General features: G+C 46.7%; 1 protein-coding gene and 1 pseudogene; one reads left to right on the top strand and one right to left on the bottom strand.

Annotated features, from left to right (window-relative positions):
* bru3 (bruno 3) overlaps nucleotides 1-27,986 on the top strand; it is a 1,518,741-nt gene that overhangs the window by 282,757 nt on the left and 1,207,998 nt on the right.
* On the bottom strand, nucleotides 105-26,764 carry LOC135913622 (mitochondrial-processing peptidase subunit beta-like; annotated as a pseudogene).

The following is a 27,986-nucleotide window of genomic DNA, read 5'->3' as shown; positions in this document are numbered from 1 at the left end:
GGAACGGGCGCACGAGCCATGCCAAGATGGCAATGATGATGGCACAGAGGTGTAGCCATGCAGCCGCTGTCCCCATACTACCCCCTCCCCTGCAGAGCACGGATTCATGTCGAGGCCGAGGAGGTCTTCTCTGGGTGCTTGGGGCTTAGGTGGAGCAAGTGCCTCCGCACCCAACGGATGCTCCTGCGCAGCAGTAGAGGCCTCCTCTCGAAGAAGGTCTGGTCGCAAGGGCCGGAGGAGAGCAACGGCGGCACCACGGTGCCTGGAACCGGCGGCTGAAGGCTAGAATTGCAAAGCGCAGCGGCGGCGAGCCTGGCCCAGTGGAGAGATCCGTGGAGGAGCTGGCCCAGTGGAGATTATGAGTGCGCCTGAATATTTCCGGAACGCGGAATAAGGGGCAGAGTATGCGTACTTCCTCTGTCGTGTAGACTGGAGGCTGCTCGGAGGGATATCTCTCTCTCAGAAAAAGGCCCCGGAATGGCTCGGGAACCAGCTCTGGCAGGTCCTCGGTGAGTGGCCGTGGCTGGCCAATCGAGATGCTAGCCAATCGAGATGCACTATCGAGATGCGCAATCGATATGGGCTAGCCAATCGAGATGCTACGGAGGCCGAAAAACCTTTAGCCGAGTTGCTCAAATGATGCGTACGGCGTAATACTAGGCCACCTGGTTCGTACTGAACGTCACAGCTGTGGGAGTTATATTGGCATGTTTGCTCGAGCCGAGCTTTATGCAATTGGTCACGAGCAGCAGTGATAGCGGCTGTAATCCACTTACGTCGTGCGTTCACAAAATGGTGGTTTTTGGGACATGTCGAATGTGTCGGTACCAGGGTATGGGTTCGTGGAAATTAATTTTCGCTGCCAAAGTTCAGATATTCAGGAGTAAAACCCGCGTCGCAAATGCCATTTCTGAGAGCTTAGAATCTTATTCCGTATGATCGGTGGAATGCGCCATAAGCACTGACTGCAAGTTTGTGTTGATGCGTTCCGTTAAGTTAGCCTGTGGATGATATGGCGTGTTTTTTGTGTGTGTTTGATGGCGAAGGCCGAGCACGCCTTCACGAATGTGTGACTCGGGAAGTAAGTGACGTTGTCGGTTATCAGTTGTGGTGGGAAACCAAAACGCGAGAAGACATCGAGGAGACAGAGCCAAATGTGCCGTGAAGTAAGTGCACACACTGGGTATAAGTTCGCCCACATCGTAAAGTGGTTGGCAACCACCAATCAGTAGCGGTTCACCCCTGGAGTACAGAGGAAATGGCCCTTTGCGTCACACGCTATCATTTGCCTGGGGTTTTAAGAACTGGCTGCATCAAGCTCGGTGGCAGAACACAACGTGGTTTTACTCGTTGACAAATCGAACAGCTTCGTGCATAACGTAAAACGCACTGCCGCACGTCTGGCCAAGTAGCAGTCTGCTCGCGCAACGTGAATGCGCTCAGGGGGGGGGGGGGGGGGGGGCCCATATTTTCCACTTGCAGCTCGAGGCCAATGTGCGACCTCTTGGATGGGCCCTTGAAGGCGATGTGCTTAAGGAAGTGGCCGATGCCATTGCCCTTCTCGGTCTCATACAGACTACCCGCGTCAATCCAGACGCCCACAGTGCACGTTGGGTTCTCAGTGGCCATCCGGAGGTCATTGACCAGAGTGGTCACCACGGTCTGGGAGACATTCACCAGTGTCTCACTAAAGCTGCAGGCCGCCAGGTTGCACAAATGGCGATGGGAAACAATTTCCTCGCCGCATTCTGCAGTAGCGGTATCCTTAAGCAGTCTTGAGGTCGCTATTTTTACCGAGTGTACTCGAGCTGAAGCAAGGGAATGCGCTGTCAATTGCAAACCACTTGCCGGCCATTATCTTCGCAGATGGGCGTCGTGCCATCTAGCTGCAGCAGCATATTGGTCTTCAGTAGGTTCTTGGCCCGTGTGCCCTCATCCTTGATGGCGCTCATGCAGATCCGCATAGATTTTCACTGAATGGCTTGCACAAAGAAATCCATCTCTTCCCGAACTTCAGAGACAAAGTGGATGCCCCTGAAGCCTGTGTCCTTGTAGCAGCTGTTGAACGACTGGAAACCATGGCAGGCGGTGTCGCGATCCGCGGCGCACTCTGCGGTCGGACGGCTTGACACGTTTGTGGCACCGCCGTGCGACCAGTCCCAGTTGTCGACCAGCGTGTTGGCCACCATTAGGGGAATGCTGTCTGGGTCAGCCCAGCCACAGCTTTTCACAGCGATGACCACGTGCGCGTATAGCTTGTCATCGTCGCGCACTCAGACCTCGCTGCCGGTGACGCGGCAGGGCCGGTTGACGGGTGGCAGCTTGGCATCTTAGTCAGCCTTGACCGAGCCCAAGTGTTGCTGGGCTAGGACCAGTTTGTCGTGCATCACGCATCCAGCTCCCGCTCGAACGATGCGCGTTGCCTTGTAGTGAAAAGAGATACAGTCAGCCAAGTCCTGCCGCTGGATGCTCTTGATCTTCTTGCTGGGTCCGAGGATGCTGAGCGCAAGGAACGTGCCCTAGTAGGCGACCGAGTGCAGGGGGTCGAAAACTACCTCTTGGAGGTTGGTTGCATCTCGTGCAGAACCACCCCGCGCTCCCGCTCAATCTACACCTCACCAACCTTGCTGTTTGGCAAGATGTCCACGAGGATCTTCACAGCCTTGGGCATGTCCTGGAGAGGCACTTGGCATAGTAGACAGTCTGCGCGTGGTACGGGCATATGAGCCAGGCCCAGATGGTGACAATGGTGGCTTAGAGGCGCAACCATGCAACCGCCGTCCGAATAAAATATAATACAAGCTGCCCATCTATGAGATCAAATATGTGACAACAGAGCAAAAACAGATTTTGTGCATGTAAGCATTGTCACCTCACTCTGAGTCGCGCTGGTATGAGCGACCGGACAGCTTCCAGAACAACGAGCGGGAGACCAAAGTACACGTTGTTAATTCTAACTACTTATTATTCCTACTCTTTTCATGCACACAATTCACGTGTTTCATAAAATAAACGTAGATTAAGAGTTTGCGCATATTATCGTTCATTTAGAGATATCGTCGTGTTTTCACTGGAATACCTATGCAGTACTGACACCGCTGGTAGCTATAGATGAGGTGGTTGTTCAAGCTGCTGTATCGAAACTAGCGGGCTCCGCTTGTTTCCACTTTCGGATGAGAGACCAGAGTGCACCTCGGAAGCTAAATAATCAGACAGCATGATAATACGTAAAAATACAACCATGAGCGTCCTCCAATTTACTTTAGGAGAGTGATGGCGAGTGCGACTGGCTGCCTTCGAGAACGGCAGTGTACCGAGGTTAATAGTGCGCAGTGTCGTCCCTTCTTGCTTTTGTCTTGGCAGTGCACGTAATGAATAGCTTCTTTTTTTTCAAATTCGTATGGTCAAACCTGAGCTACAAAAGGTGTCTTCATCCTAATGGCTTAATTAACATCTGGTCAGTTGTTCAGGTCCACCGGTAGTAAATACATGAACTCTGAGACTAATAAGCCTAACCTCGGCTGAAGGCGATCGACATCGCCTCAAACTTTGTGTGCGACTGACCAAGACTGACGTTCGTGCAGCCAAGAACACACCACCACTGGCCACTCATATCTTGTCCATCAACACAGAATGTAACTTCTCGCGGCTCAACCTTCTCATACCAAACACTAGATAGCTGATGATCACCAGCTCTTCTACGCTGTCGTCTGCCATTTATTCCCAGCACTCCGTGCTCATGTCACCATTTATGTCATAACACAATATGACCAGTAGCCAGGAGCAGGCAAGGCAGGTGGTTCGAGGGAATCAAGAAAATTTATTTGCCACAAATCTGTGCAACTCTCAAACCTGTTTTTTTTTCATTTGAGGACATGCGGAAAATGTACAGAGCAACGTACCAAGCTCATTTCATTGACATTCGTTGACATCGACAAATCACCGGAGTTGCCCTCTGATGAGGCAAAAGTGGCTGACCTACAAGTCAGTTCAGCGTAAGAGCGAGGAACGTCCTAAGCTCGTGTCAATTACACTTTGTCCTCGTCCAGTAGTGGCAGATGGTGGTGCTGTTATAATTATGGAGGCGACATGCGGCCTTCCGCAGACGTTGACTGCTTCACATGTGGTTTTCATGCCTGGTATTAAGATGGAGTATATATTCGCAGCGACTTATACGCCGGAGGGGATCAATGAATTATAGGAGTCGGGAAATATAATGTGTGAGTTATGAACAGCGCCATCTGCATGTTACTTGTTTTTCTGTGATATTAACATATCGTTATTTGCTGTACGTTATGCTGTACGTTATTTGCTGTACAGCTGCTGCGATACATTACTTCGAGACTGAAACAGCCGTACCCCATTTGGTATGCAAAATTTAAGCTATCTTTGATTATATTTGGACGCAACTACTTGCAATCGCTTACAATATGGCAGAAGCCTGCTATGTATCTGCAAACATGTCTCTTCGTGTAGACTGGCAATTAAATTAAGTGCAACTAAATAATTGTGTCTGACATACCTTGGTTTCGTATTAATTTTGGTTTTGTTAGTTGTCGAATTATTGTAGGGGCAGTGAGGTCACAAAATAAGAAAACAGCACTGTAAGGCGAGAAAGCTATGGCACATGGAAAAAACGGCGTAACTTATAGTTGCAAATTCGAACGCTCGCAGCTTATTCCTACTTTATACAATCATTTACCATTTACAAATGTCACAAATTCATTTATGGGATATCACGCATGCTAGCGTGGTCGAGTATATGCGCCCATCTGCATGTGCAACTCAAAGACAAATGGACAAGTAAACAAACTTTCACACATGCTCACACGTGCATGCACATACCACATTAATCACGAAGAGTGTCAGACTAATACACACGCAGTGATTCAAAGAAACACCTTCAAAGGAGTCACTGAAAGTCAATGTGCAGCTCCAACGAATTCCTCGGAAAGTTATGAAAAGAAAAATTCACGCGGAAACTTCACTATAGTTGTCAGAGTATATGTAAGCATTGTGCCACTTGTTCATCTGCACAAAGGCCGATGTTATCTATATTATAAAACTTGATCCGATCAGTATAAACACTTATCAACCAATATCCGTTTTACAAGTCAGTGGGGGAACAAGGCATAGGCTCTAGGAATAGCAGGAGAGAGTTTTTAGTAAAGTTTCCAGAACACAATAATATCTGAATAATGAATACCTTCCTCCGCAAGCGGGATAGACGGAAGTAGAAGTGGAGGAGCCCGAATGACGAGACTAACAATCAATTAGAATTTATACTTTGCGCTAAACCAGGCATCATACAAGATGTGGATGCGCTCGGCAAGGTGCGCTGCAATGACCATAGAATGGTAAGAACTCGAATTAGTCGAGAATTGAGGCGGGAACGGACGAAACTGGTGCATAAGAAGCCGATCAATAACTTAGCGGTAAAGAGGGAAAACAGATGAATTCCGGATCAAGCTACAAAACAGGTATTCGGCTTTAACTCAGGAAGGGGACCTTAGTGTTGAAGCAATGAACGAGAATCTTATGGGCATCATTAACGAGAGTGCAATAAAAGTCGCTGGTAACTCCGTTAGACATGATGCAAGTAAGCTATCGCAGGAGACGAGAGATCTGATCAAGAAACGCCAATGTATGACAGCCTCTAACCCTACAGCTAGAATAGAATTGGCAGAACTTTCGAAGTTAGTCAACAAGCGCAAGACAGCTGACATAAAGAAGTATAATATGGATAGAATTGAACATGCTCTCAGGAATGGAGGAAGCCTAAAAGCAGTGAAGAAGAAACAAGGAATAGGCAACAATCAGATGTATGCGTTAAGAGAGAAAGCCGGCAATATCATTACTAATATGGATGAGATATTTCAAGTGGTTGATGAGTTCTATAGAGATTTATACAGTACCAGTGGCACCCACGACGATAATGGAAGAGAAAATAGTCTAGAGGAATTCGAATTCCCAAAGGTAACGCCAGAAGAAGTAAAGAAAGCCGTAGGAGATATGCAAAGGAGGAAGGCCGCTGGGGAGGATCAGGTAACAGCAGATTTATTGAAGGATGGTGGGCAGAATATTCTAGAAAAACTGGCCACCCTGTATGCGCAGTGGCTCATGATCTCGAGCGTACCAGCATCTTGGAAGAACGCTAACTAAATCCTAACCCATAAGAAAGGGGACGCCAAAGACTTGAAAATTATAGACCGTTCCTCCGCATTACTGTCCGTTGCGTACAAAGTATTAAAGGGCCCCTGAAACGGTTCGGACAAATTTTGTAGGCGCGTAGGGTACAGCTTAAGTAGAACATTCGCACCACAATTTAAGTGAAGCGTTACGTATTAATGGAGCTGCAAGCGATTAGAAGTTACCCTCCTCCCTAGCTATGCTTTTCCTCCTCAACTCGCTCGCCGAACGAGCGGCGCTAAGCTCCGCCTTCACTGGTTCAGCGTCACGATGCGACGTCACATCGCTCACTTCCGGTTGTTTGAGCACGCCCCCTCCCGCGCGAGACCTCTCCGCTAGCCGTTTGGCCGTCGACCGAGAGCTATCGAAGCAGCGTGCGTTGCGAGCATTCTGTCGTAGCGCCGAACGTGTCCGGTACTCCGCTAAAAACAGGCAAGCTGGTCATTTCGGCAAATGACTGGAGGCATAAACTCAAGCTGATGAAGGAACTTTAGCGTAGACGTACGTGAGCAGCCTGATCGGTCTGCACGGTCCAGACACTTGCTGGCGCAGCGCTTAACCAGTCAAACAAAGCGCTAATATTGCTCTAACCAAGTGTAAAGCATTTTAAACATTTATAAATCAACGTGTTGATGATTACACTCCTGCGAAAAATACACACCAGCAGCAAAGAATACACTTCGTTGCTGCTACTGTGTATGGTTGAGCTCTGTGCCACCAGGTGGCTGCACCGTGCAGACCGTTCACATTTGCCCTTCTACTCATCTCGTGGCTCATCCCGGCACAGTCAAGCGGCCAGACCCTGTCCCCTTGCGCTTGCGTTTGCCCTAATACTGGACTCGCGGTTTGCAGGTCGCTAGGTTTGCAGTCCACAAGGCAACAAAGTCGAATCATAGTGCTCGCGAAAAGACTGAGACCGACTCTGACCGCGGAGCTCTCGTCAAAATGGAGTACGTTGTAACACAAGCAGACGACACTTGCTGTGTGCCGGAAGTGCTGAAGTGTACTAAAAAACTATTCTTGTGTATTCTCTTTAAGGAATTTTCTTTTTACAAAAACAAAGTAACTAACATTCCAACTATTACGAGCATCATTTGTTCACCATAAAGTTGGAAAAATTATCGACCACGCGCCCTGGTCAGCCAATCAGATAGCTCGCCCATGTGACGTAATATGGGTTATTTGCATCATATGGGTAGGGGCGGCTTAAAATTCCGCCGAGCAGTGCGCTGCGATCGGCAGCGATGGGTATTTTTAAAACCTTATAATAAATTACACGCTTTACGCAGAGCACTTAGATGCATCAATTAATGATCAGAAGAACCTACTCTAACGACTCAGTACGTTTGTAGAAAATCGCCAAAATCGTTTCAGGGTCCCTTTAATTAAGGTAATAGCAAATATAATCAGGAACACCTTACACTTCTGTCAACCAGAGGAGCAGGCACGATTCCGCAAAGGCTACTCAACAACAGACCATATTCACACTATCAATCAGGAGATAGAGAAATGTGCGGAATATAACCAACCCTTATATATAACTCTAATTGATTACGTGAAAGCGTTTGATTCAGTCGAACCTCAGTAGTCATGCAGCCATTACGGAATATCTATAGATAGATCTATATCTATAGCTGCTATAGATATCTATATCGGCTCCACTGCCACCGTAGTCCTCCATAAAGAAAGAAAGAAATTCCCAATAAAGATAAGCGTCAGGCAGGGAATATGATCTCTCCAATGATATTCACAGCGTGTTTACAGGAGGTATTCAGAGACCGGGATTGGAAAGAATTGGGCATAAGAAATAATGGAGAATACCTTGGTAACCTGCGATTCGCGGATGATATTGCCTTGATTAGTAACTCAGGGGAACAATTGCAATGCATGCTCACTGACCTGGCCATGCAAAGCAGAAGTGTGGGTCTAAAAATTTTTCTACTGAAAACTAAAGTAATGTTTAACAGTCTCTGAAGAGAACAGCAGTTTACGATAGCGAGGCACTGGAAGCGGTAAGGGAATACATCGCCTTAGGGCAGGTAGTGACCGCGGATCTGGATCATGAGAGTGAAATAATCAGAAGAATAAAAATGGGCTGGGGTGCGTTTGGCACTCATTCTCAGATCATGAAAAGCAGGTTGTCATTAGCCCTCGAGATAAAAGTGTATAACAGCTGTGTGTTACCAGTACTCACGTACAGGGCAGAAACCTGGAGGCTTACGAAATGGTTTCTACTTAAATTGAGGACGACACACCGAGCTATGGAAAGACGAATTATAGGTGTAACGTTAAGGGGATAAGAAGAAAGCAGATTGGGTGAGGGAACAAACGCGAGTTAATGATATCTTAGTTGAAATCAAGAAAAAGAAATGGGCATTGGCATGGCATGTAGTGCGGAGAGAAAATAACCGATGGTCATTAATGGTTACGGACTGAATTCCAATGGAAGCGTAGCAGGGAGCGGCAGAAAGTTAGGTGGGCGGATGATGTCGAGAAGTTTGCAGGAACAACATGGCCACAATTAGTACATGACCGGGGTAGTTGGAGAAGTATGGGAGAGGCCTTTGCCCTGCTGTGGGCGGAACCAGGCAGATGATGATGATGATGTACATTATCAGAATTGTTTCGATCATTTGAAACCCTCATTGCTGTTTAGTACCTTATCCATCTATGTTGAATCATTGTCAACCGGGTTGAGATGATAGAACGCCTCTTCACTACTTATCATCGTTATCAACTGATTGATTGCTTACCGGTAATTGTTGCTCGACGCGCAGGCCAATGAGCCGTCAAATATTGGTGGCATTTCGCTCGGTGGATAGAAATTTTGCTGATATGTTTGGGTTGTTGCCTGGCTGTTCGCCTGACATGCTGGTCAGTGAACGCGCCATTGGAGGGCGTATCCCGTGACCCAGTGAAACGCATGAAGCTTGTGGCGTGTGTGGCAATAAATTTTCGCAAAGTCGGAATTTTCCTGATATCTACAATGCTCCAAGTCAGCTCTACACGTGGTCCTAGAGATGGCTTTATTTCACCATCACCAAATCTTTCCCGAAAGCCTTCATAGAAACTGTTCTCCTTCTACAGTTGTTTTGTACCGCCAGTACAACACATTCATATGGTACAGGCATATTCACCTTCTGCAAGTTGGCGTTTAGTCCGGTTGGTAAGGCACTCGGCTTCTGAGCCTGGGGTATCATCGTATCATCTGGCGATACGATATAAACAAAGTATCAATAATCTTGGAAATTTATTGGCTTCCCTTGCAGATTTGACAATTTGGACGCCGATACATCACACTCGTAGCACGGAACCATGGCAAATGCCATTTTCGAGAACATCCTATGGGGAGAAAATGCTTCGCTGTTCTCTTCCTATGCTAATAAATTATCTACACAAACAGACACTAACCATACACAATAGTAGTAGAGCAAGACTCTGCACATTTTTTGTACATGTCGAATAACATCTTTTAAAAGATGTTAAATTTACTTATATGTTGATAAGATTATGTTTTCTTTCTATTTGTACGCCTGTGAGATTTGGTGAGAGATGAGACGGAGAAGATGAAAGGGAGCTGTTGCATGTAATAGAATGGGCAGGATCCGTCGTCTCCCGCTAATGAAACGCCAGGAGCTAAAGATGGCCATCAAGAAAGGCAACCAAATTCTTCCTCCGCATTTTAAGATACGCGAGCTGATTGCGTTGCATGAAGCGCTTATTTTTGCACCAGTGCGTCGCGAGTATAGCTTCCCTTACACCACTACCTCGCGAGTGCCACCTTACACTCACTACCTCGCCTGCTGCATCGGTTGCGTCAGTGCTGAACTACGGCCCTGCAGGGGCATCACAGAAAGAACGCGCGTGACGGGGCGAGGTGGTTCGTCCTCTCCAGCGAGCAGCCCATGCGTCTACGGTCGCTGAACATCGGATCAGCCGGCCGTGCGCGAAGCGAATGGATGCCGACGCGATCGGCCAGGCGCACGGACTGTGCCGGGGCAGTTTGGCCCTCTCCCGCCGACGTCGGCATCCGTTAGTGGTGGCCATACGGGTGAAACTGGGGCCGATACCCTCTTCGCGGGTTCTCATCGTCCCACGGGCGCTCTAACAACCACACGCCTCGCAAGGCCCGCCGAGGCTGCCCGCTTCTGCCGGGATCTGTCGGGACACCCAACTCTCACTGCTAGCTGATCTGGAGGCACGCTTACACAATGCAGGGAAGCATGTCTGGTGGCCTCTATGCTCCTAGTCAGCGCGTAGTTACAGCGTTACACAAATCGCTCAAGGTTATCTCAATGCTGTTTCCCGACGATTTGTCATTTTGCGCACGGACTTATAAAGAAGTAAGAGCATGAGAGGTGGCTCAGTGGCTTTCTTAGAGCGTATGTATACATCACGAAGTGTTTTCTCGATGATCCACAATTCTGCGCGACGCAGGCACCACTGTGGCTGCGTATATGTCCTTCACGCGTGGGCAGAAGGGCAGTAGCGCAAGAGTTGCGCACAATGTTCAACGCCGCTTCGTGTACTAAGTGCATCTTGAACGCACCAATTTACCGAGCGAAGTTTAGGAAATGCTCCCGTGTACTTGAGTGGCCACTCTGCCGTACTTGCGCTTCGCAACTGAAGCAAGGGCATGATTTTAGAATCTCCTGTTGTTTATTATTCAATGTGGGAGAGAGGGTTAGGAAGCATCGGTCTCGGACATCTTACCTCCGGCATGGAACTATAGCATTATGAACGCCAATTTGTGGGCAAAAAATATATACTATAAGGCATGCAAAAAGTCGCTACTGCTTGCGGTAAAGGTATCTATGGCACGCTTTTCTTCATTTTCGTAGTTTAAGTTACTAAACCTGGGTAAGTTTTATGCAGCTCAACACCGATCGATATAGAATGTAGGTTGTGGTGACCTATGAGGGATAATAAGAAATTTTAAGAAGCAGACTTTTCTTTGAAACTCTATTACGGGAATAGATGTAAAGAAATCTTCCGTATCCTGCTAATCACACGCCAGGAACAAAGACAGCATCTGAGAAAAGCATACATAAAATCTACCTACAATATACCACAGCCTGGAATGCGAGCAAGAACAGATGGCTGTCGCAACAGAGGAGCTACAATTATTATTGAGACGAAGAATGCTAAGATTGCTCGCATGACCTAATGAAAACCGATGCCAGAAGGTGTGTACGAAAAGTAACGAGTGAGTAACACAGGAGCCATTTTTAAAACGACACATTTTTTTTATTGAAATGAAAAATATTCAGTGACCTTATAATTGTTATGGTTACTTTCCCTCATTATTAGACTGGACGACAGGCCATTTACGGAAGCGAAGATCTTGGGAGCCTGGCCTCACAGTTCATTGGCCCAGAAAGCAGTTCGAGTGCTTCTTAGCTACCTGAGGGCAACAGACTTGAGTGCCCGACTATAGACATCCTACACCTAAGTTCTCTCTCTCCCTCTTTCACTCCCCATTCCCCTCCCCACGTGTAGGGTAGCAAACTGGACTCAGTCTGGTTAACCTCCCTGCCTTTCCGTCTTCCATTCTCTCTCTCTCTTCGCTCATTATTAAAAAGAATAAATAGGTAGAAAAAAAATCTTAAGTTGAGAAAGTCAAGCGCTTCGTCAACAAAGCAGGCTCAGGAGAGCATCTATCCATGCATGAGGCACCAGGTAAAAGATACCCCAGAAAGACGGAGAGGAAGTTGAACCATAACTATTTGCATTAGCCATTATTTGTCCTAGAAAATTGCAAGAGTCATGGCAAGCTACTTCCCCAGGTGTAATGCATGATGATGTAATGTACTAATATGACTATTACTATTACAATGTGTTTTTAAAACACGTACACTTGGAAGGGAGAAAAAACAAGCAAGAAGCAGGCTGGCAACTGCCACCGGAAGGGGCCCAACGCCTGCCTACTCTGCAGCAAAGGTGGACAAAAGATAGAACGAAGTATCTAAACACACGTCGGATATACGTTTGAGCAATCGATGCAGTTTATCTTTTTAAATAGGGCGTATCCATCAAAAGAAAGCTCATCGGCAACCGCATGCCACGAAGCCTCGCACTGCCTTCAGAGTATGGTGGTTAGAAAAACATAAAGAGCTGCATAAAGGCATTTACAAGTGGCTGTAGGCGTCAAATACTGTTATACGTAAAAATATTAGAGCAGAGTGTACGTAAAGTGCACAAGGATCAGACTGCGAAACGCCGAACTCACCAAAATTGCGGCAAAGCAGCAAGAACTCAGCAGCAAAGTTGTTACTCACTCAACAAAAATACACACTTAGGTGTATGTGGATGACCTAAAATTCCTTTCATCGGCTAAGAATGTTCACACACTTTACGAAAAACTCCAACCATAAGCTGCAAGACCACCGCCAAGCCTACCGATATGGTAGGCGTGGCAACCCACCGTAGTCTTAGCTGCTCATTATTCGACATAGCTACGCCAATCGAAGCCTTATTTCTTGTTTGCAAAACTTCATATCCACCTGTCATATTCAGCGTATGCTATCGCCCTCCAGACGCTGAACCTTCCTTCGTTGTTTCGCTGCATGAATTACTATGTTCGATAACGTCCGCACACCGTGACGCTTCTATCATTTTGTACGGCGATTTTAAGTATCCCCTCAATAACCTGACTTGACTTTCTATCATCTACATCAAGGAATAACGAAGGATGGCAATTTTTGAACACGTGCCTCACATTTGGTCTTACACAGCTTATCTTGAAACCAACGAGACTTACTGATAAAAGCGCGCACATCATCTTTTGCTAACGTCACATCCTGATAATGTCTCATCAATGACAATTTTACCTGATTTGAGTGACACGTAGAAATTCACGGTTCCCTTCCATTGCAAGCTATTGCATCCTAAAAAAAAAACGGAAATTATTAACACTGTACGATAAAGGGGATTAGGCTAGCATGAATAGAGAGTTAACCGAGTTCTGCACTTCCTTCCTAGTTGATTTTCCGAGTAGATCAGTTGAAACAAACTGGCTATTGTTTAAAAACAATATGTGTATCCTAACTAACAAATACCTACCAACCATTTATGTTACAGAGTGGGTATCCTCCCTTTGGTTCAATAAAAACTTAAAACGTCTGAACTACAAAAAGAAGACGCAATTTCCAGCTGCCAGAAATTCAACCCACTCATGCGCTTGGGCAAGATACAAGGCGACAGAGAAAACATTTCAGCGCGTTGCAGCGGAAGCTAATGAACGATTCCTTTCTACGACATTGCCTACCATGTTGAGGAATAATCCAAAGTAATTCTGGAAAACTATTAAACCAGGCCACCACGAAATTGTCTCATTATGCGACTATCACAACGGCCCTGTTCCTGAAACAGAGGTCCCTAATGTACTCAATGACACTTTTTCTTCTGTATTTACCCTCGAACGCAGTGATGAACTGCCCGATTTTCCAAAATTTAATTACCCTGCGATGCCCGACATACTATTCGGCCCTCGTGGTATCAGCAAACAAATTGACAATCTTAAGTTGTCATCTTCTACAGGCATCGATGGTAATAACTCTACGGTATAAAAGAATACCAAGCATTATAGAAGCGTCATCCTGTCTCATATTTTCCATATTTTGTTGTAATTAGGAGCGATACCACATGACTGAAAGGTGCGCAAGATTATCCCAGTTCCAAAGAACGGTACCACTTCATCACGTAACAGCTATCGACCCATTTCATTAACGAGTATGCCCTCTAAATTAATGGAACACGTCAATTATCCGCATATAACGAAGTTTCTAACCTCTGTTGACTCTGACAGGTATCCATATCTGATCTTCTCAACCGCTCCGGCCTTCCCACCTTAGAATCTCGTCGAAAAATGCACCGTCTGAATATGTTATTTGCAATCATTAATAATCATACCAAAATAGAATTCCACACTTAAATGCAGTACAACAGAAGCCGACAGACTCGGCACAAACATGACAAAACAATTATAATGCCTCGTTGCAGAACCAACACATACAAGTGGTCCTTCTTTCCAAGAACTAAAGCCGACTGGAACAAGTTACCTTATGATGTGGCCACCTTATCATCACCCGATGCATTTTCTTCAGCAATCATTTCTAGCCAATAAGGCTCGTGTGCTCGGTTTATCACTGGTAAGCATTTGATGCTTTATTTTCAAGTTTGAATGTAAGGCGTTTGCGTCTTATTTTGTTTGTTTCTGTTTTGCTTCGCAGTAGAATTACTATGTGCGTATGTGGTTCTCTGTTGTAGTTGTTACTGTTGTTGTTTTCTTGATGGACCATTATTATGTAAACTTCATGTCCCCACACCTGCCTTGGCTACCAAAAGGCGGCCGGCAGTATTGAACGACTAAATAAATCAACTAAAAATAAATAAGTAAGCATCGATCACAATATTCCCATAGATTCTCTGTTCCTGGACTTCGAGAAAACCTTTGACAAGGTACGAGACAAACGGCTATTCCTTAATTAAGCTCCCTCACCTAAATCTTAACCACTCTGTCGTCGACTGGCTGTGTGACTGCCTCACAAACAGGAAACAGTTTGTCTGTACTAGTGGGCATGCTTCCTCATTAGCACCTGTTAGAATGCGGAGTTCCTCAAAGCACCGTCCTCAGACCATTACTTTTTCTTATTTTCATCAGTGACTTACCGACTAACATCTCCTCCTGTATTCACCTTTTCGCGGGCGATTGTGTCATCGACCGACCTATCTATAGTTCCCATGATAACACTTCCCTTCAAAATGATTTACAAATAGTTGAAAAGTGGTGTAATACTTCGTTAATGTCTTGAAATGTCAAAAAAAACTTCGCAGATCTCCTTCTACCGCCGAGCTTCTTACGAAGCATATAAGTACGTCGTTTTTGGCTCCGAATTATATTCAGCGTCATTGTATAAGTACCTGGGCATCACAGTATCCCATGATCTCAACTGGTCCCATCATATAGCAAGTATAACAAACGAAGCTAACCGCGTCCTTGGCTATGCCTGGCGTAACCTTAAGTTCACCTCTTCTCACCTGAAACTGCTAACGAAACAAACATTTATTCGTCCCAAGGTGGAATACGCATGTGCAGTTTGGGACCCGCATCAGATTAGCCTGCAAGAGCTCTTGAATCCATCCAGAACTGCGCTATTAGATTTGTTTTCTCAGATTATGCTTGCTCTTCTAGCGTTACTGAACTAAAACAGAGTCAATCTTCCCAGCCTTGAGTCACGCAGAAAAATAGCGCGCCTGTCCCTCTACCGTTTTTTTATAACTCGTCCCTTGCTAGCTCGGCTATGGTACCTGCTCATCGCCTTTCGCTCCGCAACAGTCATTCAAAAGCTGTATACCCACCTCCTGCGTGCACTGCTGTGCATCTTAACTCACCCATTTTTTTTTCATTCGAACAGCGAACGACTGGAATAATCTGCCCACCGTCGCTGCACCCCACTCCAGTCCTAATCCCTTCATGTCAGTCATCGAAGACCTGGCACAAATGTAATACCCACCCCTCATGTAAAACCCGCGCCGGGGGCATTTGAGGAATAAATAAGTAAATAAATAAATAAATAAATAAATAAATAAATAAATAAATAAATACCTGTTCTTGAAGATTGGCAAAATTTCATTCGTATGGCTCTAAACGTGAACTAATGCTCATTGCTCGTATTTCCTCTGAAGGACCCAGTACATATGTCTCTGTCGTACCAGCTCGATGTTATTTCACAAGTATATGCTGTCAAGTGTCTTGGCGTTATATATGGCAGCTCTCTTTCACAGCGTAGGCACATAGATTATGTTGTAGTATAGTGCCTATATTGTTGTAGCAAAGGGCGTTCGAGTGGTGGGATTATTTGGTAGACTGAGCAAAAGTTGATCAGATGCGCAGTACCACCTTGTTACCAATCTACCGTATGTATCCCTTTTCTTGTAATTCGGTTTCGTGTACATGTTGTAGAAACATCTTTAAGGGCGTACGAATCACCAACAAGACGTTGCTAAACAGTGTTCATTTCTTAGCCTAGTACGTTTTTCGATGTACATTGGCTCGATTCCGTGCATTTCAAGTTATTATTGTACAAAGTCTTCTCAATCCGTTTAACGTTAGAATCATTAGAATTAGTTTAACGTTAGAAAAATTAGCTTGACATAATTTGATCATATTTTTCCAAGTAAGGCAAAACACAGGCAGAGATTGGTGTCATAGTCTCTCTCGCAGGCCTTCCGACCACAGGGTGCAAACAATGTTTCTCGTGTTTTTAGTGCATCTGTATACATTGCAACTACTGTAATATATTAACTTTTGATGTGACAGTGGCCGCCTGTCCAGTCTCTAGCGCGATAATCAGCACCTCCCTCTTCGTACTATGACGTGGAACGATGCATAGACGATATGCTTCTGTTTCATTGTCACAGGTAGGACTGTTGGCTTATCCAATCAGGAACGAATGATTTGGTAAACGTGACACCATGCCACAGATGTAACAATACTGTTTCTTCACACTTTAGTAGCCCTGTCGGAAGACAGATCTTCAAATCAGAAGTAAAGCGTGCAGGTCACCATTCGCGAAAGTCGTTAAGTTCCACAAGGACAATGCGCGTTGAAGTGTCATGGAGAGAAGTGTATACATCTGGCGTTTGTTCTTGCTAGTCGAATCGAAACACATAGGCCGCTGACGTGCATCTGAGAATTATTGTTCGAAATGAACTGGTTGATCGCACTGCGCGTCCGCTAATGATATGCAGTCCTTGCGGCATCTTCGGCAACGTTTCTTTCTGCTTCTCGATCGTGCGCATTCGCGGTACCGCGTCAGCCGCCGCTCAGTCGCGCACCGCTCTCTGCGACTGTCGATGATGTCGGGACAACGGCAGCCGATTTCGGTGCAGCTGTACCTAGCGCGTTGCCCCGAGCGAATATAAGCAATGGCGATTACTCGGCCCATCGATCGCTACGCTCAAAGCAGGCAGAGCGCCTCGTTTGCACAGGGCCCGCGGTGCACACATCAACAAACACGAGTCGTGCCGCTATACTCGACCAGAGACGGGGCCAACTTCGCTTTTATTCTAATTGAGCATCGCGGCTCTTAACGAATTGCTTCGAGCGGCTTCCAAAGGGCGGCTGCTGCTCCGTGCCTGCCCCGACCTCACGGCATCAGAACTCCTCGAAGAAGCCAGGCAACTCTGGCGGCGGGAAAGCGGGTTGTATAGGTAGGGTGTCCGCCCTATTCATTCTGTGTTCAACGCGAGAACGAGCGCCGCGCATTGCTTATTCGAGCATGCACACGTTGTTTCGAAACAATGCCGTTGAAGAGCGAGTGCAATTTCAATAAGCGAGCGGCAACTATGAAAGAAACGTTTCGGGCACAGATGTCGACAGCAATTCAGTAAACGTAACTCGGAGGAACCGTAACAGTTCTGTAGACGGCAGTGCGAACCAAAAGGGTGACATGTCAAAGAAAGCATGGTTCACCACCATATATATATATATATATATATATATATATATATATATATATATATATATATATATATATATATATACGTGACGCGTACCATGCCACAGACGGTACAACACTGTTTCTTCACACTGTAGCAGCCCAGTTGGACGGTCAAATGCGTGGCAGTTTGGGCGAGTTGGTATGTCATGACTGTTTTAGGCTTGTAGCGCAGCTCGGAAGAGCAAAAAAGGAAGGAGGTAGGGGTAATCAAAGGGAACGGAAAACAGAGTGTTGGAAGACAGATCTTCAAATCAGAAGTCAAAGCGTGTCACTCACCATACGCGAAGGTTGTTCAGATCCACAAGGACAATGCTCGTTGAAGTGTCATACAGAGAAATGTATACCTCTGGCGTTTGTTCTTGCGAGTGACTAATGTATCATTGAGCGCACATCTGCTGCCCGTTATTCAACTGTAAGTCGCTTCATAAAAGGTGTGCATATAATGTTGCCTCTTATGCGCACAGTCCTCGAAATAAAACATTGCATCGTATTTAGCAGCTTCCTTAACATGTATTTTCTCTGGCCTGCCCCTCATACTGGGCACGTGCCACTTTATACTTATGAGGCGCACGTGAGGCCACTCACTTCGAGTGGTTATGTGCCACTGTGGCTCAGGTCGCATATCCCTACTGGTTTTGTGTTTGCACTTTGGTAATCGTGGCCTCGATATCCCGTAAGCTTGGTGTACAATATTTTTTGTGTCGCTCAGTGCCATAACAGCCTCGAAAACACAAAACACTAAGGCCAGCCCGTGAGACTGCTTACTGCAGATAGATTCACAGTTGAGACTACCACCGCGCTGTACACAGAGTCAACTCGCGCATTTTTCTGCTCGTGAGGCTCCTTTTGATGCATGTCTTTGGTCAGAGAGAGTGGCCCCTTACGTACAAAGCAGTAAAGTTTGGTAAGCTTCATGCATACGGGTGCATTCACTCAGTGCCAGCCCCTTTCGGGAAGGAGCACACTGCTGGACCAGCTGATGAAAAACATCGTGGTCATGCCGTGGGCTAGGGGACAATGCAGAAATGCAGTAAAAGCAATAGCATGTTTTGGCAGCAATTTAAAGGGCAAATATAATGGGTATTTTCCGGACACTCTACCTGGGGTCTGACGAGCTTGTGAGACGGCCGCCTGATAGAACGACAACTGTAGTAGTTTACACTATCGGCTATTGCGCACTGTTAATCATAAAGCACTTAGTTTATTCTTTGCAAGCTTTTTCAAGTCGTTGCACCAATGATTCATGGTAGGCGTCACCAAAACTAAGATCATTTATCATTATTTTAAATATGCCGTTCACCTACTAAGTGGCGCTTTGTTCGTCTTGCACAATGCAGAAAAAGTGAATAGCACCCGAAGCTTCCGCGTAAGCCGCGTTCTTCAAGTGAAACATCCCTACCTTTGTTTCGTTGCTTTTGCGTCAGGCTGTAGAAGTTATAAAAGTATAAAGCACGTGATATTACTAGAGCAGTTACGAGACGACGAAGAGTCCGCTCCCCACTTCCCCAGCTTTTGGACGCGATGTGGCTGATTAGGTGGAGTATCTGATGCCAGGTCTGAGTGACATCGAGAAGCCATGTTGCTGTACGCCCATCTGCATCGATGTAGATGCCTTGAACTCGAACACTGTTTCTCTGCTATTTGCTCGCCATCAAACGTGAACGAAAATGACAACAATTCCACGCTGTGAAGATGGAATGGCAGCAAAAGCTGACGAAGTCAAAGCTCTCAAAAGAAAAGTGCTTTCGCTGCCATTCTATCTCCACTGAGTGGAATGGTTTCCCGGGCTCGCGATTGCCGTTTTCGTTCAGAATCGCGGGAACGTTCTTCGTCGGTGGTCGTTTAGCGCCGGCGCCGTTTACATTATCGTTGCTGTTCCCTCCGGCGCTCCTCGTACGCATGTTGTTCTTCGGGTGTACGAACTATACGTGTTCACCATCGATGCCACAGCTATTTTTGACGTCATGCTATTTTTCATGGCGAGCGTTCTAATCTGTTGCGCATTTTGACATCTGCGCCACCGCACTGCACCTGTGCGTGATCACGCACAAAGTAAACAATGAAACCCATCGTGCATGGGTTTGTTAGAAATCGCTGGCTGTTTCTGTTGCCGGAAGTCGAAAAAACTACGGGAGGTTAGTCCTATACAGCTTTCGTTGTAAAATTTTGAGGCAGAACGGGCTGCTTTCGTGCCCAGTACTACTAAGTTAGTTTTGTCAGCAGAAGGCATGAGTTCGGCCTCCTTTAGAAATGTGGCAACGACTCTATCTTGAATAGCATTGGACTGGACGCCGTCGTAGCCCCCGTTAGTGTATAATGTGATGTCGTCCGGATACACACTGAAGCGAAGTCCATGAATCTCAGCCAGGCGATGGCAGAGTAGTGCCATCACCGAGTTGAACAGTAATGGCGATAGGACTGCGCCTAGCGGTACTCCCACTCGTGATTTCTTCGGTGCGTAAAGTGTCTGCCATAGGGCAACCTGAAGTTCACGTTAATTGAGGGAGCCGCGTATATATGCCAGGGGTTTGCCTGTGATACCGGCGCCAGCTGCGGAAGCGAAGATCAAGGGGTGAAGTACAGAATCAAACGCCTTGCGTATGTCGACCGTAACCAAAAGCTTAACATCCAAACGACGGCGAGTGGTTATAAAGTTCTGCAAGAGTAGTGCCAAACTGTCTTGTGTGTAACCATCTCGGTCGCCACTGGAACGCGTCCCTCTAGGTCATCGGCGGCCCGCGCTCGTTCTTCCGATCCGCCCAAATTGGAACCGGGGCAGCGCGCGCTATCCTCGCGTGCTACGCCACCTCGCACCGCCACGCGCACCCCTTCCTCTTCGTTCACTTCGTCCACATAGCACACCGATCGTCTCCACACGTCACAGCTCTTAAGGCGCACCAAACGTGGCCGGCTCCTGTGTTGCTTTCGAATGATTCGCAATGCCGCTGCCAGTTTTCACGAGCCTGTCAGTTGGTGTATTCGGTTGACTCGGCAGTTTCGCGGTTAGCGCGAATTCCGTCAGGCATGGTTATGCCGCGAGTGCGATAAATATCTTGGTCTTCTTGCCTGGCCACCGAAAGGTTGAGGAGGTGTTGGCCGGGTACTGACGCGGAGTCGGTAAGCTGGAAAGTACTTGTGACGGTAAGTCTCGCTTCTTGCAAGTGGTCAATCAATGGCCGTTCTCGGGAAGAGATCTAGCAAAGAGAGCACGAGCAGTGCGACTGAGCGCCGTGTGTACGAGGTACGAGCAAAGCAGCGCGAGCGCCGCGAGAAACGAGAGAGAGAGAGAGAGCTCGCGCAGCGCGACTGTGAGCTGCGAGCGACAAGATAAAAGCATGCGCGCTGCTGTGGACAACGTTACTTGTTGACCGTAGAGACAACATGCAGTGGTGCACCGACGCGACCGCCCATACACTCTTAACGTGACATCGTTAAGAGCCCCGTGTCGCAAAAAATCGGTGATGGTATCGGAAGAATTGTCCATGAGCAAAAACGTCTGCATATATTACTATATGTGTATATGCCACGCTTTGTTATGTGAAATGCAGTGTATGCGGATTATATTGCTATATTTCCACACCATTCTATCACTAAAGTAGCGCGTACCTTGTCTTAAAAGCTATTGAAAAGAACGAGAAGAAAGGGCGTTCACCGAGAGGCCCGATTTTTATTAGTCATATCATGAAAAGCCAGCAAACACTGACACCAAGGACAACATAGGCGAAATTACTTGTGCTTACTAAATGGAATGAAGAAACGATAAATTAATGGAAATTAAAGTGGATGAAAAAACAAGTTGCCGCAGGTGGGAACCGAACCCACAACCTTCGCATTTCCATTAATTTATCGTTTCTTCATTCCATTTATTAAGCACAAGTAATTTCTCCTATGTTGTCCTTGGTGTCAGTGTTTCTTGGCTTTTCATGATAAAGCTATTGAAAAAGTTATTCCTTGGAATTTTGCGAGTGACAGCTCGCAAACAAATGTCGGGAAACAAAATAGTGACAGCGTGCGCCTTTTATGTTAAATCTTTCCAGACTTAAATATTAGAAGGGCGAAACCATAAAAGAAACCTAAGAATGATGTGATCTTTTTGGGCGCTGCTGCGCACTGTGAAGATTCGGGGGTCAGTCCCATCACTCGTTATCTGTTGTTAAGATTGGAGTCGGGCAGGAATTAGATTGTAGCTGGCCAATGCCATCGTCCAAATTATCAACGCTGAGGCCGTTGTTGAAGGGAAGGACTGGTTCTCATCAAGAACGGGGAATATGGGTTTATTTACAGTATCTACATCAGGACGTTGCAGTTCATCAGTCTAGCATGACTGTGAGAGAAAGTACACTGAGCAGCCGCGCAACAGTGGCTTATAAACACTCGGTCCTCCCCTCGATCCCAAGGTGAGGGAAACGGCCGACCAGGCACCGTAGACGAGCCGCCTCTTTGCGCGAGGGATTACACACACACAATTCCGCACAGGTTCACGGTCCTCAACCGAGGTCAGACGGTCTTTGCAGAATTCGGGGTTGACGTCAGGAACGGTGCGTGGGAAGGGGCCTCGAACTACGTTCCCTCGGGGACTCCCTTGTTCACAGCAGACCAGGTCGGCGGTGGTGGGTTCCCTCACAAACCTGGTTCGTCGAACTCATCTCGGCAATCCCGCGACGCAGAGTGGCCGACGTGGCGCATTGTCCAGGAAACGTTGACGCCGCTGTCGCAACTGGCTGGCAAAACTTGCACCTCAGTGGGCCCTTCTTAACAGCACACCTCCGGCATGGGCCCACGCAAGAGGTCGCGTTTTTACCAGAAAGGTCGCATTTGTGCGTAGCGTTCGCCACCAGCGTTTCCCGGCATACATTGCGGTTACATAAGTTACAGTTGCCGGGAAGCGCGAGGAGTCAGGGATCTTTGAATGCGGTCGCGTTCCACTCTTAATGGCGAAGCTTAAGCGCGTACGCGTCCTCCAAGTTTTTTAACAATATTGCGTTTCTCTAACGGGCGCAGTAGCGCCGCCTAGCCGAGACTGTCTGGTTCACGGTGCCTTCGTGTTCTACTTGTCTCGGCATTCACTTCTCCTCCACATATTTTCCTATATACAAGCACCGTCTTCGTCCTTGTGACGTCGCTGTGTCAAATGCTCCGACCCTTCATTTTCCTGAAGTGGGGTTTGCATTTCTGCATATGTTGGGAATGTTGTAGTACATACGCCTTAGCACATGACAATAATGTTGCTACCTGTGCGGTGCATAAATGAATGAGATTAAACGTGGTATAAGAGGAAAATAAGCGCAATTGCACGCACCTCATTTGTTTCCATTGCACACTCTCTTTTATCAATTAGACGTCTCTATACCTCGTATCTCTTACAAACTTGTGATATCGTACACACTGCGACGTCCGCTCGCGTGCGCTCAACACAGATCACGTTTGCTGTTAGATACCCCTGAAGTGGGTGAAGTCTGCCTATGATGCTGTGAAGGAATGTGTGACCAATGGCTGGATTGAACCTACCAGCGCAGCGGCGCCACGCTCTCACCATGCGAATAGGCTTCGATCAACTCCGCGTGCTTCTCTCGTGCCACTCTTTGAAACGTCTGGTGCGTGCCACCGCGTGCCAGTGTCTCGCATTCTTTCCTTGTGCCAGCTTGCGCTTTCAGACGGTGTGTTATAGATTGTACCGCAGCCTTCGGGATCGGTCTTTATTTTTCGTCAAGCGGATACCTACAAAGTGGATGTAGTGCACCTGTAATGCTATAGCATTAAAATAAAAGGAGAGGAGCAAATCACACAAAATCACACCAGGGACACGTACAGTATGAGCATAAACGAAAGTCTAGCCTTGTGGCGGACAAACATTGTGGTGCAGCCCTGCGAGCGTCCTATTTCTTCTCAAGTTGAAGCATGAGAGTACGGAAACAAGAAATGATTTCGCATTGTTGTAACTTGATCATTTGCGCAGAACGATGAGTATTGAAAGTTGGACGTTCTAACAGCAAGTGCTCAATCGTTTCGGTGCATACTGTCCATGCTAGCAAATGAATGGCAGGTGGTTTGCGACACTATCAAAACCAACATCCAAAGTTAGTCGACCGCAAAATATGAATAGCGCACTAGCAGCCTTTAGCGCAATCGTCCCTTGTGGACTGTTAGTGGAACGAAACCATTGTATGATAGACTAGTTATTTAAACTTTCCGTAAAAACGACATTCAGGGTGTGATGGATGCCTTATCGAACAGTTCATGACTGCTTTTGACTAGATGGCGTCTATAACGCGCATTTAAAGTTTAGTATTCGCATTCTGCCTACATTGCAATGCTGTCATTGCAGCCAGTAATTGAACCATTAAATTGAAGCCGGCGGAAACCATTATATATATATATATATATATATATATATATATATATATATATATGTATATATATATATATATATATATATATATATATATATATATATATATATATATATATATATAAAGTTCTGGCAACGTGAAGCAGTTACGTTCCGCTTGGAATAAGGATGGACGATAGAAATGATGGCACGCATTCTTTGATGTCGCATGGGTTTATACCCCTGAGAGATTTCATCATTAGCTGTAAATCAGAGACGCTCTAACTACTTTGTTTACGGATAAGGATAACAGTAAATTCCTATCGTGCACGTCTCTGCCTCTTTCTGTCTACTTCCCCAGCTTTCTAAATTTTTGTGCGATTTCTCTCAGCGCTGTCCCTGTCCCATAACGCGCTAGGTTAACAAAAAGTTAATTTTAGGACGATGTATACCGGTGCAGTAGGTATGCGTGCGTAAAATTGTCTGGTTAATGAGCGCTCGGCAACCGCCGGCTTTACCTGCACTGAACAGAAGAAATATTCCTCACGTCAGCGCCGTCCACCATGGGAAAGCTTCAAAAACATTTAAAAATTTGCGAGGACTGCTAATTAGCTATACTGTCAGACGGCTTTCTTTGGCAGTGGAGGGAAAACTACAGAGGCAAACCGCCTACCAGTATGAGCACTTCTGAATGATGTCGCACATTTCTCCCTGCGTTAGTGTAAGCTGAGGAAGAGAGAACGTGAGCCCCGTATTCACAAAAAAAGAAACATCAACAAGACCCAGTGTTAAATTTGGCCTATTTCGGGCGGTTGGACTATTTGCTATTTGATTGTTTTCCTGTCTGGAGAAATGTGAAACCGTCGCACGTGGAAGCAGCGCTGATTTTGTATCGATACAAGAAACGAAAAGCGCTGCAAAACGCGACGGACCACGGGGCGGGGCGACGCGTGTGCAGCAGCTTCACTTTCTCTTGATCGCCAAGGAAAGTTGTCCGTGAGTGAAACTACACAAGCACGCAGATTAATTAATCGTATATGAACAGGAATAGAACACTGGTGTGTAGTTGTCAAATAGGGAGTTATTTCTTGTTCGGTGCACCTAGGAATATTGTGTATCGCCATCCACGAATCCATCTCTAAAATACGCCGTGAGATAGACAAACTGCTGAGAGATGATATCACATTGTAACTGTTTTTTTACAACTTGATTTGAAAAAATAAGAAAATAAAAAGCAACAAGACGGCACAGAGTAAGTGGATGAGGGCCGGTTGAGGAGGCGTAGGAGTAGATTTTATTTAGGAGAAAGGTTATTTAAGAGAGGATATTAAGCGAGGATATTTAAGAGGTTGGCCTGGCAAGCGTGTCTCTAACCTTCTACTCCTCGCTGAGGTAAGGGGAAGTGGGAGGTACCGGGAAAGGTAGGGGGCAGGTGATTATGATATGGCACAATGAGCTACTATATATACATGTCGTCCAATACGTCATGTCAGGCAGAAAGTTCAAGAGTGATATTATGGTTCGTTGGGCACGGTCAACTGTTCTCCACGTGCCTAAAATCCTTTGTTTCGAAAAGGGGCGGTAGTGCAAGCAGTCAACACAAGACTAATGTATCTTTCGCTCGGCCGCATATTGTAGGCGCACGCAAAGTATGTGAGATATTGTTTCGGGAGTGTGTCAGACGCTACAGTCAGGGTCCCGCTCTCGTCCAATCTTGTGAAGGTATCGGCGAGGGTACGCCACACCTAGCCGTAATCGATGGATGAGTGCTTCCTAGCCTCTCCGCAACCGATGTGGAAGCCGCAATCGGGAAGGAAGGAAGGAAAAACTTGAATGCTCTATTTACAGCTTTCAGCGGCTAACAGAGGTCTTCATGTTTTACTGAAGTCTTCTACGTCTTGAGTGGTCGGCGCCCCGATTCCAGAGCACCGCTGAGCCTGGCCACTTTGAGAACGTGTTGCACCAATCCTTTCTGGGCTATGAGCACGCCGCTGGTGAGCAGGCCCTCCCACTGTTCCGCACTGGTTTTTTTTTTCTTTGTGGAAAGAGAAGTTATTTCTGCACTCCCATGTGGTGTGATATAGTGTTGGGATGGCCCCACACCACGGGCATTTGTCCCTGTGTTGACTGGGAAACATTTTATTTAGGATGTGTAGATTGGAAAATGTTCCTGTCTGCAGCCTTCGCCAGCCGACTGCTTCGTGTTGTGTTAAAGATAGGTGGGGTGGTGGATATATTATCCTTTTGCCTCGGTGATGGTTTAGTATTTCCGCGTACGTTGGTTCCACCGTCATAGTGGTATCCAGGTGCATTGACTGTCGCACTCGGTATGTGAGCTCGCGAGCTAGACTGTCGGCCCTCTGGTTACCCTCTATTCCGGTGTGACCCGGCGCCTAGAAAATCGCGTGCAGTATCTTTTCGTTCAGAAGCCCTGCCTCGAGGAGGATTCGCAGCGCCTCTTTGTTGATTCTACCTGCCGTGTAATTCCTGCATGCTTCTTTGGAGTCTGTGAGCGCACCCAGTTGTGCCTCCTTGAGCTCTTCAAATGTGTTGTGGATACCTAGCTTGAGTAGCTGTCGTTCGACGTGTTTCTGGGCAGATGCAACGCCGTCTTGTAGGCTTTCCTGATGAGAGTCTCGGCTTGTTCTCTCTCTTGTTGCGTCATGTTGTGGTACGGGAGTGAGTACGTGACCCTGCTGACCACCAGGCTCCTGATCAGCTTGATCATGTCCCCCTCCTTCATGCCGCTCCGTCTTTGCGACACTCTCGTGATCATCCTGCTGACTTGCTCCGTCGATTGCTTGAGCAGGCCTAGCGTGTGTCCGCACCGTTTGCTGCTCTAGATCCACATGCCCAGGATGCGTATTAGGTCCTTCTCTGGTATGACTTGACCTTCCAGATACACTTCTATCTTTTCCTTGGTTGTGTTCCTTCCAATCCTCAGAATTTCTGATTTCTTAGTTGAGCACGCGAGGCCTCTCTCCTTGGCGAATTGTTCGACGCATGTCGCCGCCTTCTGAAGCTTTTCTTCTTTTTGGCCCAATGATCCCTGATTTACCCAGACCGTAATGTCATCCGCATACAAGGCGTGCTGGATGCCCTCAATCTCGTTCAGTTTCTGGGCTAGCCCGATCATCGCGATGTTAAAGAGAAATGACGAAATGACCGAGCCCTGCGGGGTACCCTTGTTAGGCGTGTCAAAGGTATCACGCAATCGTGAACTAGCGTCAAGCCTATGGAGGCGCTCTTGTCGATGTTCGGGGTTCTCCCATTGTCGTTTCACGGAAGTATTGATAGAGCTATAGAGCCATACCGGGTGATGTCTACCGGGTGAGAAAAAAAAAAACTTGGAAACTTGCCCTTTTTTCATTTCGCGAACGAATGCTTACACAGAGTATCGACGGCTGTTTCTGTCGCTTGATAGGAGGCCTTTCGCCGTTCGTGTGTCTTCCTATTTGTCCCGTCCTTCGCGCTGGTACAACTTCGGAGTGTGTGCCAGTCAGCGCACGCCAACGCCATAGCAGACCGCCTGACCACATTCCGAAGCGAGCATGGCTAACAGGGAACGCAACAAAGACACAAGACACTGGTCCGACTAAAGAAAAGATTTATTGGAAGGAAGGCGGTTTATATGCTTTTAAACCGCATGAAAGTGCACACGTATTCGTTGTGAGCGCTGTTTTGTTGCAATGATGTACAGGCTAGCTCATCTGGCCCTCTTATTGCCTGCTTAAGGAAGCCCTCTTACCAGAACACTTCTCACAGTCGAAATTTTCTGATGAATTTCCTTAATGGAAACGCCGTCATTTATGTTCTGAAATTGGGAACGCCTGTTTTCTTTGCGTGAGAGAGTGTAAGATAAGATTTTTAGAATATTAGATTCATTCTATATATTAACATGTCTTAAATATCATCGAGCCGATGACCAAGCTTGTCATCGATGATAGGAAAGGCCTCCAGCTTGG

Source organism: Dermacentor albipictus, chromosome 4 (assembly GCF_038994185.2).
Source record: "Dermacentor albipictus isolate Rhodes 1998 colony chromosome 4, USDA_Dalb.pri_finalv2, whole genome shotgun sequence".
NCBI lineage: Eukaryota > Metazoa > Arthropoda > Arachnida > Ixodida > Ixodidae > Dermacentor > Dermacentor albipictus.
Note: the sequence above shows the minus strand (reverse complement) of the source record. Positions and strands in the feature narration are given on the sequence as shown.